The sequence below is a fragment of the Cyclopterus lumpus genome, chromosome 23, assembly GCF_009769545.1.
Source record: "Cyclopterus lumpus isolate fCycLum1 chromosome 23, fCycLum1.pri, whole genome shotgun sequence".
Taxonomy (NCBI): Eukaryota; Metazoa; Chordata; class Actinopteri; order Perciformes; family Cyclopteridae; genus Cyclopterus; species Cyclopterus lumpus.
In genome coordinates, this window is record NC_046988.1 from 4,414,635 (window position 1) to 4,430,064 (window position 15,430).

The 15,430-nt window shown below is 36.5% G+C and overlaps 26 non-coding genes across 26 annotated transcripts; all 26 read right to left on the minus strand.

Annotated features, from left to right (window-relative positions):
- Positions 1-658: 658 nt before the first annotated feature.
- Positions 659-730, minus strand: trnaq-cug. Its single transcript has one exon. It is a non-coding gene; the product is annotated as a tRNA-Gln (tRNA).
- A 570-nt stretch (positions 731-1,300) lies between these two features.
- On the minus strand, positions 1,301-1,383 carry trnal-cag. The gene has a single exon. It is a non-coding gene; the product is annotated as a tRNA-Leu (tRNA).
- Positions 1,384-1,678: 295 nt separating this feature from the next.
- trnaq-uug lies at positions 1,679-1,750 on the minus strand. The gene has a single exon. It is a non-coding gene; the product is annotated as a tRNA-Gln (tRNA).
- Positions 1,751-2,270: 520 nt separating this feature from the next.
- On the minus strand, positions 2,271-2,342 carry trnaq-uug. Its single transcript has one exon. It is a non-coding gene; the product is annotated as a tRNA-Gln (tRNA).
- A 294-nt stretch (positions 2,343-2,636) lies between these two features.
- trnaq-uug lies at positions 2,637-2,708 on the minus strand. Its single transcript has one exon. It is a non-coding gene; the product is annotated as a tRNA-Gln (tRNA).
- Positions 2,709-3,445: 737 nt separating this feature from the next.
- On the minus strand, positions 3,446-3,517 carry trnaq-cug. Its single transcript has one exon. It is a non-coding gene; the product is annotated as a tRNA-Gln (tRNA).
- A 581-nt stretch (positions 3,518-4,098) lies between these two features.
- trnal-cag lies at positions 4,099-4,181 on the minus strand. Its single transcript has one exon. It is a non-coding gene; the product is annotated as a tRNA-Leu (tRNA).
- A 295-nt stretch (positions 4,182-4,476) lies between these two features.
- trnaq-uug lies at positions 4,477-4,548 on the minus strand. Its single transcript has one exon. It is a non-coding gene; the product is annotated as a tRNA-Gln (tRNA).
- A 520-nt stretch (positions 4,549-5,068) lies between these two features.
- trnaq-cug lies at positions 5,069-5,140 on the minus strand. Its single transcript has one exon. It is a non-coding gene; the product is annotated as a tRNA-Gln (tRNA).
- A 580-nt stretch (positions 5,141-5,720) lies between these two features.
- Positions 5,721-5,803, minus strand: trnal-cag. The gene has a single exon. It is a non-coding gene; the product is annotated as a tRNA-Leu (tRNA).
- A 295-nt stretch (positions 5,804-6,098) lies between these two features.
- trnaq-uug lies at positions 6,099-6,170 on the minus strand. The gene has a single exon. It is a non-coding gene; the product is annotated as a tRNA-Gln (tRNA).
- Positions 6,171-6,998: 828 nt separating this feature from the next.
- On the minus strand, positions 6,999-7,070 carry trnaq-uug. The gene has a single exon. It is a non-coding gene; the product is annotated as a tRNA-Gln (tRNA).
- A 474-nt stretch (positions 7,071-7,544) lies between these two features.
- On the minus strand, positions 7,545-7,616 carry trnaq-cug. The gene has a single exon. It is a non-coding gene; the product is annotated as a tRNA-Gln (tRNA).
- A 580-nt stretch (positions 7,617-8,196) lies between these two features.
- On the minus strand, positions 8,197-8,279 carry trnal-cag. The gene has a single exon. It is a non-coding gene; the product is annotated as a tRNA-Leu (tRNA).
- A 295-nt stretch (positions 8,280-8,574) lies between these two features.
- Positions 8,575-8,646, minus strand: trnaq-uug. Its single transcript has one exon. It is a non-coding gene; the product is annotated as a tRNA-Gln (tRNA).
- A 520-nt stretch (positions 8,647-9,166) lies between these two features.
- On the minus strand, positions 9,167-9,238 carry trnaq-uug. The gene has a single exon. It is a non-coding gene; the product is annotated as a tRNA-Gln (tRNA).
- Positions 9,239-9,532: 294 nt separating this feature from the next.
- trnaq-uug lies at positions 9,533-9,604 on the minus strand. Its single transcript has one exon. It is a non-coding gene; the product is annotated as a tRNA-Gln (tRNA).
- Positions 9,605-10,329: 725 nt separating this feature from the next.
- On the minus strand, positions 10,330-10,401 carry trnaq-cug. The gene has a single exon. It is a non-coding gene; the product is annotated as a tRNA-Gln (tRNA).
- A 581-nt stretch (positions 10,402-10,982) lies between these two features.
- trnal-cag lies at positions 10,983-11,065 on the minus strand. The gene has a single exon. It is a non-coding gene; the product is annotated as a tRNA-Leu (tRNA).
- Positions 11,066-11,360: 295 nt separating this feature from the next.
- On the minus strand, positions 11,361-11,432 carry trnaq-uug. The gene has a single exon. It is a non-coding gene; the product is annotated as a tRNA-Gln (tRNA).
- A 521-nt stretch (positions 11,433-11,953) lies between these two features.
- Positions 11,954-12,025, minus strand: trnaq-uug. Its single transcript has one exon. It is a non-coding gene; the product is annotated as a tRNA-Gln (tRNA).
- A 520-nt stretch (positions 12,026-12,545) lies between these two features.
- trnaq-uug lies at positions 12,546-12,617 on the minus strand. The gene has a single exon. It is a non-coding gene; the product is annotated as a tRNA-Gln (tRNA).
- Positions 12,618-13,342: 725 nt separating this feature from the next.
- Positions 13,343-13,414, minus strand: trnaq-cug. The gene has a single exon. It is a non-coding gene; the product is annotated as a tRNA-Gln (tRNA).
- A 581-nt stretch (positions 13,415-13,995) lies between these two features.
- On the minus strand, positions 13,996-14,078 carry trnal-cag. Its single transcript has one exon. It is a non-coding gene; the product is annotated as a tRNA-Leu (tRNA).
- A 295-nt stretch (positions 14,079-14,373) lies between these two features.
- Positions 14,374-14,445, minus strand: trnaq-uug. Its single transcript has one exon. It is a non-coding gene; the product is annotated as a tRNA-Gln (tRNA).
- A 520-nt stretch (positions 14,446-14,965) lies between these two features.
- trnaq-uug lies at positions 14,966-15,037 on the minus strand. The gene has a single exon. It is a non-coding gene; the product is annotated as a tRNA-Gln (tRNA).
- Positions 15,038-15,430: the final 393 nt, after the last annotated feature.

The window sequence follows — 15,430 nt, forward strand, 5'->3', positions numbered from 1 at the left end:
CTCTCTGTTCTTCTTCTGACAAACACAGTTAATTTGAGTGTTACATAGAAATGTCATTGTGTTGGTTTTTTCTGTCACAGTGTTTTGCTTTTTTGTCACATAATCTGCCTTGAAACAGCAGAGTCCTATTGATGATCCATGAGGAAATAGGAATGATAATTGCTGCTTTTCATATTTCACTCTGTGCCGGGTCATGATAACAGTTCCAACCACACTGGCTTCTTCTACAGATAAAGCTTCATATTTCACTACCGTTATGACAGCTTCTAACATGTACAAGACAAACATGTGAAGAGGGACCCCATAAAATACTGTGCCAGTTAAAATGAACAGCAAACAACGTTCCATAAGTAACAGTATAGGACAGATATATATATATATATATATATTTTAGGCATCAGACATCAAAAAGTTTTCTAAAAACAAAAAAGTTAAAAGTACACAAGTATGGCAAACAAATTATATGGATGGATAAAATGTATACAAATAAGAGTAATAATATAGTTATAACATAGGTTGTTTGATATGTACATGATGAAGCATGTGTAGTGAGTGTTGCAGCTTAATATGTCAATCGTTGTTTTCCTGAAACTAACCACCAACCCAATGAAAAAACAGCCAATCAAATCCAATTGGTGAGAATATCAAATTAAAATACAGGTCCCACCGAGATTTGAACTCGGATCGCTGGATTCAGAGTCCAGAGTGCTAACCATTACACCATGGCACCTTCCGTAAAATTTGACCTTTCATAGTAAAACCAAAGTTTTAAATTGGCTCCCTGTTCTTCTTCTGACAAACCGAAATGATGTCCAGACAAAATCAAAACAATATAATACAATACAATATAAAAATCATGTCATATTTTGTAATCTCTTTTATTAGGATACTTACTTGAACCACAGGGAGAGAGGGAGAGATTTTTTTACAAACATTTTTGTGGACCAACGTCTCACAATAATGTTTTGACAAAGCGACATTTAGCTGGCCACGGTTAGTGTAACTAACGTAGCTTACGTTAGCTGAATCTGACTTTAACTCGCATTTCTTTATGGCCTGATAATCAATATTTTAGCCCAAGTTATCAATAAAATAATAAATTGCTCTTTGTGTACAAACACATTTCTGAATTGTAATGAGGTAAATCCTGACAATTAGAGAGGAATATATGTATTTCAACATTTATAATTGTATTGTGTATTCATACATGACTCATTTTCGTCGGTAGCAATGGTAACAGTTTCCTACTTTAGAGATAACAGACTGCTTTACTTCTGTCTTCAGCTGTGAAAATATTTGATGTCAGAAGTGGGATTCGAACCCACGCCTCCAGGGGAGACTGCGACCTGAACGCAGCGCCTTAGACCGCTCGGCCATCCTGACTAGACGGATCCTGTTCATAACACTTTTTGGAATAATAGATATTTACCACAAGAGGCCATTGTTTGCTCACCAGAACCAAACCTAAGAAAGTATTTCTGTTTCTTTTGCTGTGATCAGTTTTGCGTCTTGTTGTTTTTTGTATTTTCCAGAATAGAAAATAGTTTGTTTGATATGTACATGATGAAGCATGTGTAGTGAGTGTAGCAGCTTAATATGTCAATCTTTGTTTTCATTGGGTTTTCCTGAAACTAACAGCCAATCCAATCCAATTGATGAGAATATCAAATTAAACTACAGGTCCCACCGAGATTTGAACTTGGATCGCTGGATTCAAAGTCCAGAGTGCTAACCATTACACCATGGCACCTTGTATGAAATTTGAGCGTTCATAGTAAAACCAAAGTTTTAAATTGGGTGCCTGTTTTCTGCGTCACACTCCTCTCTCTGTTCTTCTTCTGACAAACCGAAATGAAGTCCAGACAAAATCAAAACAATATAAAATCATATCATGTTTTGTAATCTCTGTTATCAGGATAATTACTTGAACCACAGGGAGGGAGGGAGAGATTTGTTTACAAACATTTTTGTGTACCAGCATCTCACAATATATGTTTTTAGACTATTTTACATGCCACACAAAGTGGATAATGTCCTGTAACCACAAGGTAGCCGGTTCGATTCCCACACTCCCCATAGTTTGCAGTATTTACTTTGATTAGTTTTGCGTCTTGTTGTTTTATGTATTTTCCAGAATAGAACATAGTTTGTTTGATATGTACATGATGAAGCAGTCTAGCAGCTTAATATGTCAATCTTTGTTTTCATTGGGTTTTCCTGAAACTAACAGCCAACCCAATCCAATTGGTGAGAATATCGAATTAAACTACAGGTCCCACCGAGATTTGAACTCAGATCGCTGGATTCAAAGTCCAGAGTGCTAACCATTACACCATGGCACCGTTTATGAATTTTGACCTTTTATAGTAAAACCAAAGTTTTAAATTGGGTGCCTGTTTTCTGCGTCACACTCCTCTCTCTGTTCTTCTTCTGACAAACACAGTTAATTTGAGTGTTACATAGAAATGTCATTGTGTTGGTTTTTTCTGTCACAGTGTTTTGCTTTTTTGTCACATAATCTGCCTTGAAACAGCAGAGTCCTATTGATGATCCATGAGGAAATAGGAATGATAATTGCTGCTTTTCACCAATCCAAATTGTCCAATCCAATTGGTGAGAATATCGAATTAAACTACAGGTCCCACCGAGATTTGAACTCGGATCGCTGGATTCAAACTCCAGAGTGCTAACCATTACACCATGGCACCTTGTATGAAATTTGAGCGTTCATAGTAAAACCAAAGTTTTAAATTGGGTGCCTGTTTTCTGCGTCACACTCCTCTCTCTGTTCTTCTTCTGACAAACACAGTTAATTTGAGTGTTACATAGAAATGTCATTGTGTTGGTTTTTTCTGTCACAGTGTTTTGCTTTTTTGTCACATAATCTGCCTTGAAACAGCAGAGTCCTATTGATGATCCATGAGGAAATAGGAATGATAATTGCTGCTTTTCATATTTCACTCTGTGCCGGGTCATGATAACAGTTCCAACCACACTGGCTTCTTCTACAGATAAAGCTTCATATTTCACTACCGTTATGACAGCTTCTAACATGTACAAGACAAACATGTGAAGAGGGACCCCATAAAATACTGTGCCAGTTAAAATGAACAGCAAACAACGTTCCATAAGTAACAGTATAGGACAGATATATATATATATATATTTTAGGCATCAGACATCAAAAAGTTTTCTAAAAACAAAAAAGTTAAAAGTACACAAGTATGGCAAACAAATTATATGGATGGATAAAATGTATACAAATAAGAGTAATAATATAGTTATAACATAGGTTGTTTGATATGTACATGATGAAGCATGTGTAGTGAGTGTTGCAGCTTAATATGTCAATCGTTGTTTCATTGGGTTCTCCTGAAACTAACCGCCAACCCAATGAAAAAACAGCCAATCAAATCCAATTGGTGAGAATATCAAATTAAAATACAGGTCCCACCGAGATTTGAACTCGGATCGCTGGATTCAGAGTCCAGAGTGCTAACCATTACACCATGGCACCTTCCTTAAAATTTGACCTTTCATAGTAAAACCAAAGTTTTAAATTGGCTCCCTGTTCTTCTTCTGACAAACCGAAATGATGTCCAGACAAAATCAAAACAATATAATACAATACAATATAAAAATCATGTCATATTTTGTAATCTCTTTTATTAGGATACTTACTTGAACCACAGGGAGAGAGGGAGAGATTTTTTTACAAACATTTTTGTGGACCAACGTCTCACAATAATGTTTTGACAAAGCGACATTTAGCTGGCCACGGTTAGTGTAACTAACGTAGCTTACGTTAGCTGAATCTGACTTTAAATCGCATTTCTTTATGGCCTGATAATCAATATTTTAGCCCAAGTTATCAATGAAATAATAAATTGCTCTTTGTGTACAAACACATTTCTGAATTGTAATGAGGTAAATTCTGACAATTAGAGAGGAATATATGTATTTCAACATTTATAATTGTATTGTGTATTCCTACTTTATTCATACATGACTCATTTTCGTCGGTAGCAATGGTAACAGTTTCCTACTTTAGAGATAACAGACTGCTTTACTTCTGTCTTCAGCTGTGAAAATATTTGATGTCAGAAGTGGGATTCGAACCCACGCCTCCAGGGGAGACTGCGACCTGAACGCAGCGCCTTAGACCGCTCGGCCATCCTGACTAGACGGATCCTGTTCATAACACTTTTTGGAATAATAGATATTTACCACAAGAGGCCATTGTTTGCTCACCAGAACCAAACCTAAGAAAGTATTTCTGTTTCTTTTGCTGTGATCAGTTTTGCGTCTTGTTGTTTTTTGTATTTTCCAGAATAGAAAATAGTTTGTTTGATATGTACATGATGAAGCATGTGTAGTGAGTGTAGCAGCTTAATATGTCAATCTTTGTTTTCATTGGGTTTTCCTGAAACTAACAGCCAATCCAATCCAATTGATGAGAATATCAAATTAAACTACAGGTCCCACCGAGATTTGAACTCGGATCGCTGGATTCAAAGTCCAGAGTGCTAACCATTACACCATGGCACCTTGTATTAAATTTGAGCGTTCATAGTAAAACCAAAGTTTTAAATTGGGTGCCTGTTTTCTGCGTCACACTCCTCTCTCTGTTCTTCTTCTGACAAACCGAAATGAAGTCCAGACAAAATCAAAACAATATAAAATCATATCATGTTTTGTAATCTCTGTTATCAGGATAATTACTTGAACCACAGGGAGGGAGGGAGAGATTTGTTTACAAACATTTTTGTGTACCAGCATCTCACAATATATGTTTTTAGACTATTTTACATGCCACACAAAGTGGATAATGTCCTGTAACCACAAGGTAGCCGGTTCGATTCCCACACTCCCCATAGTTTGCAGTATTTACTTTGATTAGTTTTGCGTCTTGTTGTTTTATGTATTTTCCAGAATAGAACATAGTTTGTTTGATATGTACATGATGAAGCAGTCTAGCAGCTTAATATGTCAATCTTTGTTTTCATTGGGTTTTCCTGAAACTAACAGCCAACCCAATCCAATTGGTGAGAATATCGAATTAAACTACAGGTCCCACCGAGATTAGAACTCAGATCGCTGGATTCAGAGTCCAGAGTGCTAACCATTACACCATGGCACCTTCCGTAAAATTTGACCTTTCATAGTAAAACCAAAGTTTTAAATTGGCTCTCGGTTCTTCTTCTGACAAACCGAAATGAAGTCCAGACAAAATCAAAACAATATAATACAATACAATATAAAATCATGTCATATTTTGTAATCTCTTTTATTAGGATACTTACTTGAACCACAGGGAGAGAGGGAGAGATTTTTTTACAAACATTTTTGTGGACCAACGTCTCACAATAATGTTTTGACAAAGCGACATTTAGCTGGCCACGGTTAGTGTAACTAACGTAGCTTACGTTAGCTGAATCTGACTTTAAATCGCATTTCTTTATGGCCTGATAATCAATATTTTAGCCCAAGTTATCAATAAAATAATAAATTGCTCTTTGTGTACAAACACATTTCTGAATTGTAATGAGGTAAATTCTGACAATTAGAGAGGAATATATGTATTTCAACATTTATAATTGTATTGTGTATTCCTACTTTATTCATACATGACTCATTTTCGTCGGTAGCAATGGTAACAGTTTCCTACTTTAGAGATAACAGACTGCTTTACTTCTGTCTTCAGCTGTGAAAATATTTGATGTCAGAAGTGGGATTCGAACCCACGCCTCCAGGGGAGACTGCGACCTGAACGCAGCGCCTTAGACCGCTCGGCCATCCTGACTAGACGGATCCTGTTCATAACACTTTTTGGAATAATAGATATTTACCACAAGAGGCCATTGTTTGCTCACCAGAACCAAACCTAAGAAAGTATTTCTGTTTCTTTTGCTGTGATCAGTTTTGCGTCTTGTTGTTTTTTGTATTTTCCAGAATAGAAAATAGTTTGTTTGATATGTACATGATGAAGCATGTGTAGTGAGTGTAGCAGCTTAATATGTCAATCTTTGTTTTCATTGGGTTTTCCTGAAACTAACAGCCAATCCAATCCAATTGATGAGAATATCAAATTAAACTACAGGTCCCACCGAGATTTGAACTTGGATCGCTGGATTCAAAGTCCAGAGTGCTAACCATTACACCATGGCACCTTGTATGAAATTTGAGCATTCATAGTAAAACCAAAGTTTTAAATTGGGTGCCTGTTTTCTGCGTCACACTCCTCTCTCTGTTCTTCTTCTGACAAACCGAAATGAAGTCCAGACAAAATCAAAACAATATAAAATCATATCATATTTTGTAATCTCTGTTATCAGGATAATTACTTGAACCACAGGGAGGGAGGGAGAGATTTGTTTACAAACATTTTTGTGTACCAGCATCTCACAATACATGTTTTTAGACTATTTTACATGCCACACAAAGTGGATAATGTCCTGTAACCACAAGGTAGCCGGTTCGATTCCCACACTCCCCATAGTTTGCAGTATTTACTTTGATTAGTTTTGCGTCTTGTTGTTTTATGTATTTTCCAGAATAGAACATAGTTTGTTTGATATGTACATGATGAAGCAGTCTAGCAGCTTAATATGTCAATCTTTGTTTTCATTGGGTTTTCCTGAAACTAACAGCCAACCCAATCCAATTGGTGAGAATATCGAATTAAACTACAGGTCCCACCGAGATTTGAACTCGGATCGCTGGATTCAAAGTCTGTTTGCTTGTTTGCTCACCAGAACCAAACCTAAGAAAGTATTTCTGTTTCTTTTGCTGTGATCAGTTTTGCGTCTTGTTGTTTTTTGTATTTTCCAGAATAGAAAATTGTTTGTTTGATATGTACATGATGAAGCATGTGTAGTGAGTGTAGCAGCTTAATATGTCAATCTTTGTTTTCATTGGGTTTTCCTGAAACTAACATCCAATCCAATGAAACTAACAGCCAATCCAATCCAATTGATGAGAATATCAAATTAAACTACAGGTCCCACCGAGATTTGAACTCGGATCGCTGGATTCAAAGTCCAGAGTGCTAACCATTACACCATGGCACCTTGTATGAAATTTGAGCGTTCATAGTAAAACCAAAGTTTTAAATTGGGTGCCTGTTTTCTGCGTCACACTCCTCTCTCTGTTCTTCTTCTGACAAACCGAAATGAAGTCCAGACAAAATCAAAACAATATAAAATCATATCATGTTTTGTAATCTCTGTTATCAGGATAATTACTTGAACCACAGGGAGGGAGGGAGAGATTTGTTTACAAACATTTTTGTGTACCAGCATCTCACAATATATGTTTTTAGACTATTTTACATGCCACACAAAGTGGATAATGTCCTGTAACCACAAGGTAGCCGGTTCGATTCCCACACTCCCCATAGTTTGCAGTATTTACTTTGATTAGTTTTGCGTCTTGTTGTTTTATGTATTTTCCAGAATAGAACATAGTTTGTTTGATATGTACATGATGAAGCAGTCTAGCAGCTTAATATGTCAATCTTTGTTTTCATTGGGTTTTCCTGAAACAGGTCCCACCGAGATTAGAACTCAGATCGCTGGATTCAGAGTCCAGAGTGCTAACCATTACACCATGGCACCTTCCGTAAAATTTGACCTTTCATAGTAAAACCAAAGTTTTAAATTGGCTCTCGGTTCTTCTTCTGGCAAACCGAAATGAAGTCCAGACAAAATCAAAACAATATAATACAATACAATATAAAATCATGTCATATTTTGTAATCTCTTTTATTAGGATACTTACTTGAACCACAGGGAGAGAGGGAGAGATTTTTTTACAAACATTTTTGTGGACCAACGTCTCACAATAATGTTTTGACAAAGCGACATTTAGCTGGCCACGGTTAGTGTAACTAACGTAGCTTACGTTAGCTGAATCTGACTTTAAATCGCATTTCTTTATGGCCTGATAATCAATATTTTAGCCCAAGTTATCAATAAAATAATAAATTGCTCTTTGTGTACAAACACATTTCTGAATTGTAATGAGGTAAATTCTGACAATTAGAGAGGAATATATGTATTTCAACATTTATAATTGTATTGTGTATTCCTACTTTATTCATACATGACTCATTTTCGTCGGTAGCAATGGTAACAGTTTCCTACTTTAGAGATAACAGACTGCTTTACTTCTGTCTTCAGCTGTGAAAATATTTGATGTCAGAAGTGGGATTCGAACCCACGCCTCCAGGGGAGACTGCGACCTGAACGCAGCGCCTTAGACCGCTCGGCCATCCTGACTAGACGGATCCTGTTCATAACACTTTTTGGAATAATAGATATTTACCACAAGAGGCCATTGTTTGCTCACCAGAACCAAACCTAAGAAAGTATTTCTGTTTCTTTTGCTGTGATCAGTTTTGCGTCTTGTTGTTTTTTGTATTTTCCAGAATAGAAAATAGTTTGTTTGATATGTACATGATGAAGCATGTGTAGTGAGTGTAGCAGCTTAATATGTCAATCTTTGTTTTCATTGGGTTTTCCTGAAACTAACAGCCAATCCAATCCAATTGATGAGAATATCAAATTAAACTACAGGTCCCACCGAGATTTGAACTCGGATCGCTGGATTCAAAGTCCAGAGTGCTAACCATTACACCATGGCACCTTGTATGAAATTTGAGCGTTCATAGTAAAACCAAAGTTTTAAATTGGGTGCCTGTTTTCTGCGTCACACTCCTCTCTCTGTTCTTCTTCTGACAAACCGAAATGAAGTCCAGACAAAATCAAAACAATATAAAATCATATCATGTTTTGTAATCTCTGTTATCAGGATAATTACTTGAACCACAGGGAGGGAGGGAGAGATTTGTTTACAAACATTTTTGTGTACCAGCATCTCACAATATATGTTTTTAGACTATTTTACATGCCACACAAAGTGGATAATGTCCTGTAACCACAAGGTAGCCGGTTCGATTCCCACACTCCCCATAGTTTGCAGTATTTACTTTGATTAGTTTTGCGTCTTGTTGTTTTATGTATTTTCCAGAATAGAACATAGTTTGTTTGATATGTACATGATGAAGCAGTCTAGCAGCTTAATATGTCAATCTTTGTTTTCATTGGGTTTTCCTGAAACTAACAGCCAACCCAATCCAATTGGTGAGAATATCGAATTAAACTACAGGTCCCACCGAGATTTGAACTCAGATCGCTGGATTCAAAGTCCAGAGTGCTAACCATTACACCATGGCACCGTTTATGAATTTTGACCTTTTATAGTAAAACCAAAGTTTTAAATTGGGTGCCTGTTTTCTGCGTCACACTCCTCTCTCTGTTCTTCTTCTGACAAACACAGTTAATTTGAGTGTTACATAGAAATGTCATTGTGTTGGTTTTTTCTGTCACAGTGTTTTGCTTTTTTGTCACATAATCTGCCTTGAAACAGCAGAGTCCTATTGATGATCCATGAGGAAATAGGAATGATAATTGCTGCTTTTCACCAATCCAAATTGTCCAATCCAATTGGTGAGAATATCGAATTAAACTACAGGTCCCACCGAGATTTGAACTCGGATCGCTGGATTCAAACTCCAGAGTGCTAACCATTACACCATGGCACCTTGTATGAAATTTGAGCGTTCATAGTAAAACCAAAGTTTTAAATTGGGTGCCTGTTTTCTGCGTCACACTCCTCTCTCTGTTCTTCTTCTGACAAACACAGTTAATTTGAGTGTTACATAGAAATGTCATTGTGTTGGTTTTTTCTGTCACAGTGTTTTGCTTTTTTGTCACATAATCTGCCTTGAAACAGCAGAGTCCTATTGATGATCCATGAGGAAATAGGAATGATAATTGCTGCTTTTCATATTTCACTCTGTGCCGGGTCATGATAACAGTTCCAACCACACTGGCTTCTTCTACAGATAAAGCTTCATATTTCACTACCGTTATGACAGCTTCTAACATGTACAAGACAAACATGTGAAGAGGGACCCCATAAAATACTGTGCCAGTTAAAATGAACAGCAAACAACGTTCCATAAGTAACAGTATAGGACAGATATATATATATATATTTTAGGCATCAGACATCAAAAAGTTTTCTAAAAACAAAAAAGTTAAAAGTACACAAGTATGGCAAACAAATTATATGGATGGATAAAATGTATACAAATAAGAGTAATAATATAGTTATAACATAGGTTGTTTGATATGTACATGATGAAGCATGTGTAGTGAGTGTAGCAGCTTAATATGTCAATCGTTGTTTTCCTGAAACTAACCACCAACCCAATGAAAAAACAGCCAATCAAATCCAATTGGTGAGAATATCAAATTAAAATACAGGTCCCACCGAGATTTGAACTCGGATCGCTGGATTCAGAGTCCAGAGTGCTAACCATTACACCATGGCACCTTCCGTAAAATTTGACCTTTCATAGTAAAACCAAAGTTTTAAATTGGCTCCCTGTTCTTCTTCTGACAAACCGAAATGATGTCCAGACAAAATCAAAACAATATAATACAATACAATATAAAAATCATGTCATATTTTGTAATCTCTTTTATTAGGATACTTACTTGAACCACAGGGAGAGAGGGAGAGATTTTTTTACAAACATTTTTGTGGACCAACGTCTCACAATAATGTTTTGACAAAGCGACATTTAGCTGGCCACGGTTAGTGTAACTAACGTAGCTTACGTTAGCTGAATCTGACTTTAAATCGCATTTCTTTATGGCCTGATAATCAATATTTTAGCCCAAGTTATCAATGAAATAATAAATTGCTCTTTGTGTACAAACACATTTCTGAATTGTAATGAGGTAAATTCTGACAATTAGAGAGGAATATATGTATTTCAACATTTATAATTGTATTGTGTATTCCTACTTTATTCATACATGACTCATTTTCGTCGGTAGCAATGGTAACAGTTTCCTACTTTAGAGATAACAGACTGCTTTACTTCTGTCTTCAGCTGTGAAAATATTTGATGTCAGAAGTGGGATTCGAACCCACGCCTCCAGGGGAGACTGCGACCTGAACGCAGCGCCTTAGACCGCTCGGCCATCCTGACTAGACGGATCCTGTTCATAACACTTTTTGGAATAATAGATATTTACCACAAGAGGCCATTGTTTGCTCACCAGAACCAAACCTAAGAAAGTATTTCTGTTTCTTTTGCTGTGATCAGTTTTGCGTCTTGTTGTTTTTTGTATTTTCCAGAATAGAAAATAGTTTGTTTGATATGTACATGATGAAGCATGTGTAGTGAGTGTAGCAGCTTAATATGTCAATCTTTGTTTTCATTGGGTTTTCCTGAAACTAACAGCCAATCCAATCCAATTGATGAGAATATCAAATTAAACTACAGGTCCCACCGAGATTTGAACTCGGATCGCTGGATTCAAAGTCCAGAGTGCTAACCATTACACCATGGCACCTTGTATGAAATTTGAGCAGTTCATAGTAAAACCAAAGTTTTAAATTGGGTGCCTGTTTTCTGCGTCACACTCCTCTCTCTGTTCTTCTTCTGACAAACCGAAATGAAGTCCAGACAAAATCAAAACAATATAAAATCATATCATATTTTGTAATCTCTGTTATCAGGATAATTACTTGAACCACAGGGAGGGAGGGAGAGATTTGTTTACAAACATTTTTGTGTACCAGCATCTCACAATATATGTTTTTAGACTATTTTACATGCCACACAAAGTGGATAATGTCCTGTAACCACAAGGTAGCCGGTTCGATTCCCACACTCCCCATAGTTTGCAGTATTTACTTTGATTAGTTTTGCGTCTTGTTGTTTTATGTATTTTCCAGAATAGAACATAGTTTGTTTGATATGTACATGATGAAGCAGTCTAGCAGCTTAATATGTCAATCTTTGTTTTCATTGGGTTTTCCTGAAACTAACAGCCAACCCAATCCAATTGGTGAGAATATCGAATTAAACTACAGGTCCCACCGAGATTTGAACTCGGATCGCTGGATTCAAAGTCCAGAGTGCTAACCATTACACCATGGCACCTTGTATGAAATTTGAGCGTTCATAGTAAAACCAAAGTTTTAAATTGGGTGCCTGTTTTCTGCGTCACACTCCTCTCTCTGTTCTTCTTCTGACAAACCGAAATGAAGTCCAGACAAAATCAAAACAATATAAAATCATATCATGTTTTGTAATCTCTGTTATCAGGATAATTACTTGAACCACAGGGAGGGAGGGAGAGATTTGTTTACAAACATTTTTGTGTACCAGCATCTCACAATATATGTTTTTAGACTATTTTACATGCCACACAAAGTGGATAATGTCCTGTAACCACAAGGTAGCCGGTTCGATTCCCACACTCCCCATAGTTTGAAGTATTTACTTTGATTAGTTTTGCGTCTTGTTGTTTTATGTATTTTCCAGAATAGAACATAGTTTGTTTGATATGTACATGATGAAGCAGTCTAGCAGCTTAATATGTCAATCTTTGTTTTCATTGGGTTTTCCTGAAACTAACAGCCAACCCAATCCAATTGGTGAGAATATCGAATTAAACTACAGGTCCCACCGAGATTTGAACTCAGATCGCTGGATTCAAAGTCCAGAGTGCTAACCATTACACCATGGCACCGTTTATGAATTTTGACCTTTTATAGTAAAACCAAAGTTTTAAATTGGGTGCCTGTTTTCTGCGTCACACTCCTCTCTCTGTTCTTCTTCTGACAAACACAGTTAATTTGAGTGTTACATAGAAATGTCATTGTGTTGGTTTTTTCTGTCACAGTGTTTTGCTTTTTTGTCACATAATCTGCCTTGAAACAGCAGAGTCCTATTGATGATCCATGAGGAAATAGGAATGATAATTGCTGCTTTTCATATTTCACTCTGTGCCGGGTCATGATAACAGTTCCAACCACACTGGCTTCTTCTACAGATAAAGCTTCATATTTCACTACCGTTATGACAGCTTCTAACATGTACAAGACAAACATGTGAAGAGGGACCCCATAAAATACTGTGCCAGTTAAAATGAACAGCAAACAACGTTCCATAAGTAACAGTATAGGACAGATATATATATATATATTTTAGGCATCAGACATCAAAAAGTTTTCTAAAAACAAAAAAGTTAAAAGTACACAAGTATGGCAAACAAATTATATGGATGGATAAAATGTATACAAATAAGAGTAATAATATAGTTATAACATAGGTTGTTTGATATGTACATGATGAAGCATGTGTAGTGAGTGTAGCAGCTTAATATGTCAATCGTTGTTTTCCTGAAACTAACCACCAACCCAATGAAAAAACAGCCAATCAAATCCAATTGGTGAGAATATCAAATTAAAATACAGGTCCCACCGAGATTTGAACTCGGATCGCTGGATTCAGAGTCCAGAGTGCTAACCATTACACCATGGCACCTTCCGTAAAATTTGACCTTTCATAGTAAAACCAAAGTTTTAAATTGGCTCCCTGTTCTTCTTCTGACAAACCGAAATGAAGTCCAGACAAAATCAAAACAATATAATACAATACAATATAAAAATCATGTCATATTTTGTAATCTCTTTTATTAGGATACTTACTTGAACCACAGGGAGAGAGGGAGAGATTTTTTTACAAACATTTTTGTGGACCAACGTCTCACAATAATGTTTTGACAAAGCGACATTTAGCTGGCCACGGTTAGTGTAACTAACGTAGCTTACGTTAGCTGAATCTGACTTTAAATCGCATTTCTTTATGGCCTGATAATCAATATTTTAGCCCAAGTTATCAATGAAATAATAAATTGCTCTTTGTGTACAAACACATTTCTGAATTGTAATGAGGTAAATTCTGACAATTAGAGAGGAATATATGTATTTCAACATTTATAATTGTATTGTGTATTCCTACTTTATTCATACATGACTCATTTTCGTCGGTAGCAATGGTAACAGTTTCCTACTTTAGAGATAACAGACTGCTTTACTTCTGTCTTCAGCTGTGAAAATATTTGATGTCAGAAGTGGGATTCGAACCCACGCCTCCAGGGGAGACTGCGACCTGAACGCAGCGCCTTAGACCGCTCGGCCATCCTGACTAGACGGATCCTGTTCATAACACTTTTTGGAATAATAGATATTTACCACAAGAGGCCATTGTTTGCTCACCAGAACCAAACCTAAGAAAGTATTTCTGTTTCTTTTGCTGTGATCAGTTTTGCGTCTTGTTGTTTTTTGTATTTTCCAGAATAGAAAATAGTTTGTTTGATATGTACATGATGAAGCATGTGTAGTGAGTGTAGCAGCTTAATATGTCAATCTTTGTTTTCATTGGGTTTTCCTGAAACTAACAGCCAATCCAATCCAATTGATGAGAATATCAAATTAAACTACAGGTCCCACCGAGATTTGAACTCGGATCGCTGGATTCAAAGTCCAGAGTGCTAACCATTACACCATGGCACCTTGTATGAAATTTGAGCATTCATAGTAAAACCAAAGTTTTAAATTGGGTGCCTGTTTTCTGCGTCACACTCCTCTCTCTGTTCTTCTTCTGACAAACCGAAATGAAGTCCAGACAAAATCAAAACAATATAAAATCATATCATATTTTGTAATCTCTGTTATCAGGATAATTACTTGAACCACAGGGAGGGAGGGAGAGATTTGTTTACAAACATTTTTGTGTACCAGCATCTCACAATACATGTTTTTAGACTATTTTACATGCCACACAAAGTGGATAATGTCCTGTAACCACAAGGTAGCCGGTTCGATTCCCACACTCCCCATAGTTTGCAGTATTTACTTTGATTAGTTTTGCGTCTTGTTGTTTTATGTATTTTCCAGAATAGAACATAGTTTGTTTGATATGTACATGATGAAGCAGTCTAGCAGCTTAATATGTCAATCTTTGTTTTCATTGGGTTTTCCTGAAACTAACAGCCAACCCAATCCAATTGGTGAGAATATCGAATTAAACTACAGGTCCCACCGAGATTTGAACTCAGATCGCTGGATTCAAAGTCCAGAGTGCTAACCATTACACCATGGCACCGTTTATGAATTTTGACCTTTTATAGTAAAACCAAAGTTTTAAATTGGGTGCCTGTTTTCTGCGTCACACTCCTCTCTCTGTTCTTCTTCTGACAAACACAGTTAATTTGAGTGTTACATAGAAATGTCATTGTGTTGGTTTTTTCTGTCACAGTGTTTTGCTTTTTTGTCACATAATCTGCCTTGAAACAGCAGAGTCCTATTGATGATCCATGAGGAAATAGGAATGATAATTGCTGCTTTTCATATTTCACTCTGTGCCGGGTCATGATAACAGTTCCAACCACACTGGCTTCTTCTACAGATAAAGCTTCATATTTCACTACCGTTATGACAGCTTCTAACATGTACAAGACAAACATGTGAAGAGGGACCCCATAAAATACTGTGCCAG